Genomic DNA, 3,389 nt, shown 5'->3' with positions numbered 1-3,389 from the left:
TTACTTTTATTACCCTCCTTCATCTCAAAGGATTGTTTTTGAAGTTAGAATTTGGAGGGAGTATTGGGATTATTTTTGGGGTGAATTTTGACATCGATACCTTAGATGTATTGAAATGAATTTGCATATTTAGTGAAAGTACATAGAAGTATTCTAATTATCAATACTTTTTGTAATTTCTTTGAAAAGATCTTGAGAGTCATTTGGTAGCTGGTTAGATTATGCATGTATTAATAACACGGTGATTAGTTATGAGAAAATCTATGTAGTGTTATTTTATGCGGGGCTTAATTATTCATGTTCAAGTTATTCTATCTTCAATTCTACGTAAAATATTACATAGGTTTTCTAAAACTTATATAGGTATTAGTTATGCGGGTTTATAAAATGCAAACTAAACACCATGTTAGGCATGTTGAAGTTTATCCAGGCACGCGTAGTTGAAGTTTAGTCATTTTTGCTTGAACTTCCACGATATAATGTATAATGTCGTCTAATTATACATTTCTTTGTTGGAGTCCCACATCGGTAGATTAAAGGGTCTTTGGCCTCCTTACAAGGCTTGGGCAATCCTCAGGCCCACCCAGTACATTGTTTCGTGTTGCGGTCAATCCTCCCCTTATGAGCTAGCTTTTGAGGTTGAGTTAGACCCAACGCCCCCCCCCCCCCTCCCGCCCCCGGGATTGACCAAGACCATATAAGGAGGAGACCAAGGACCATTTAATCCTCCTATGTGGGACTCCAACACTCTTCATCCTGGGTTCGCAAAGGTAATTGGTGATGAAAATGCACATTAATAATAATGAAAAACGCCCAATTTGATAGCAATCTGGCAAATATAAACAAGAACATTGATCAATAACCACATCGACCAATTACTTTACATGACACTTCTAACCACTTTCAAAGCAGCAAGGATAAAAAAAAAACAGTAAAGAAGAAAAGAAAACAACATATACATATGTGATATGCACCATCTAGTTCACACATTTGTCATTTTGAAGTCCTAGAGTTTGACGCGTTTTATGAGCAACAACCACCACCTTGTTGTGTTTGGTGTTCTTTTTTCTGTTTCAAGATATTTCTCTTCCCGACAGTCGATCCTTCTTCCAGGAGACTAGGCACCTCCATTATCTGAATATGCAATAGTCCAGTTAGAAAATCGATGAAAACGTTAATCCTGAAAATATATACAACAACATATCCGGTGGGGTCTGGCAGGGATAGAGCATACGCAGACCTTACCCTACCTTAGAAGTAGAGACGCTTGTTAAGTGAAGAACTGTTGACCAAATGAATCCAGTTCTATATAGCAACTAGATCAGAACTGTAAGACTGCAACGTTTATCAAGCTAAAGGTCAAGGACATTAAGTTGAGAAACAATCGGTCGTATGGGTTCATAATCTTGAGAGTTGATTAGTCATATGCTACCTGTCTAGTATGCGACACTGTTTTCAAGTGTAGAACACAACATATCTTCAGAATAAATCACACTAGTAAACTGACTGATAAAAGCAGGGGAGTATATATACACTACAACCGGGAAACAAGAGAGATGCCCGATGGGAGCAAAAGGCTACAACTCCGATATTGCTATCAGAATGATATTTTATGAGAGATTTTCAATAATATTTACATCCCAAGGCATGGCTAAGGTCTGCGTACGCACTACCCTCCCAAGACCCCACTTGTGGGATTACACTGGGTATGTTGTTGTTATAGCTTTTGATATCTAAAAGGTAACTGGGTGCACCAAGAAAATAATGTTACACTAATAACCAGCAGACCATGTTAGTTTGTAAATGATGCAAACTTGACAACAACATATTTTGTGATTAGACGTGACATGGAGTAGTTACAGCTTACTGAAGACATGACCCTAGATAGGAAGGTATGGAGGACGCATATTAAGATAGAGGGATAGTGTGTGTGGATGAGTTCATAGTCAGTGGTTAGGAGTACTTTGGGGTAGCGTGGCTAGTAGTCGTAGGGCTTTGTACATAGGTTGGAGTTTCTAGTTGGGTAGGTTGGGGGGAGGTGTGTGCCTTTGGTGTGTTTGTATATAGTAGTATTTCCTTGTGAGTGTTGTATCCCTGTTATTATATCTTGTTTCTTGTTATATGATGATTTAATTTACTGTCATTGTGTCTTGAGCCGGGGGTCTATCGGAAACAGACTCTCTACTTCTTCAGAGGTAGTGGTATGGACTGAGTAATTCTACCCTCCCTAGACCCCACCATTATGTGGGAATATACTGGATTTGTTGTTGTTGCTACAGAGAAGTCATGAATGTATCATTTACCTTTAAGGCAAGCTCTTCAAAGCAGTTTTGCACATTTTGTCGAGTTTTAGCACTACATTCAAGAAATAGACCTCCAAGTTCCTTTGCTAAGGCAATGCCTCTTCCCTTGTCACAGCTCTCTCAGATTCCTGATAAGCCAATATAGTAAAGTAAGAACAAAAGTTCGTTTACAGGCTTCATGCAGAATTTATTCAAGCACCAATAATGGACTGCATCGTTATGTTAGTGCTAAAGATCAACGTCAATGTATACTCTCCTAATCATGGTCTTCATGACTTCCTATTATAACCATTACGAAAGCTCCCATATTCCACGACAAGATGAAGTACATCCATTTGAAGAGGTGATATCGACATCTTAATTTACCTATTGTCTTTACGAAATAATGTCTCCTAGTATTCAAGAAACAAAATGAATAGACTCCAACACAATTCAACGAGAGTTAGAAAGACGCAAGCATATTCAACTTTACAAAGAACATACTCTGTCAACTTTATTTCCAACCAGCATCTTTACACAATCCTGATTATTACTATACAGCTCCACCTCTTTTGCCCACACATCAGACAAGTTTGTGAAGGTTTCTCTTCTTGTTACATCATAGACAGTAAACAAAATTTGAACATATGTAAACATAATAGTTAGGAACGCATTCAAGAATTAAAGAGTACACAAAGCCTCTTAGAGGAATGTCGAAATATGTCAACAAAGTTAGCACAGATCAATGCTTCTTATGAAAAAAAAAATAGGAAAAGGGAGCCTTGGCACCACCGTACAAGTTGACACAGTGTGATCATAAAGTCACTGGTTCAAGTCGTGGAAATAACACTTGTAGAAAAGTAAGCTAAATTCCCGAGTCTAGACGCTATTTTAGTTGTTACCTGTATCCCAAATGGTAAGCTTCAGTCTTTTCCCACTAACAGTGAGCGTTTTAATCTTAAAATCCACACCTAAACATCAGACAAAGGAAAAGTAAGTCGGTGGAAAATTGGATCAGAGATATTAACCATCATATGAGAATCTACTTGACAACTTCAATGGATGTTTAAATAAATTACTAGATCAGCTACGAAGATGAGACAAAGA

The 3,389-nt window shown here is 37.9% G+C and overlaps 1 pseudogene; it reads right to left on the bottom strand.

Moving 5' to 3' along the window:
* Positions 1 to 956: 956 nt before the first annotated feature.
* LOC124894460 lies at positions 957 to 3,253 on the bottom strand (annotated as a pseudogene).
* Positions 3,254 to 3,389: the final 136 nt, after the last annotated feature.

This window comes from Capsicum annuum, unplaced genomic scaffold, assembly GCF_002878395.1.
Source record: "Capsicum annuum cultivar UCD-10X-F1 unplaced genomic scaffold, UCD10Xv1.1 ctg74295, whole genome shotgun sequence".
Lineage (NCBI taxonomy): Eukaryota > Viridiplantae > Streptophyta > Magnoliopsida > Solanales > Solanaceae > Capsicum > Capsicum annuum.
The sequence above is the reverse complement of the archived record's forward strand: the minus strand, read 5'-3'. Positions and strand labels throughout refer to the sequence as shown.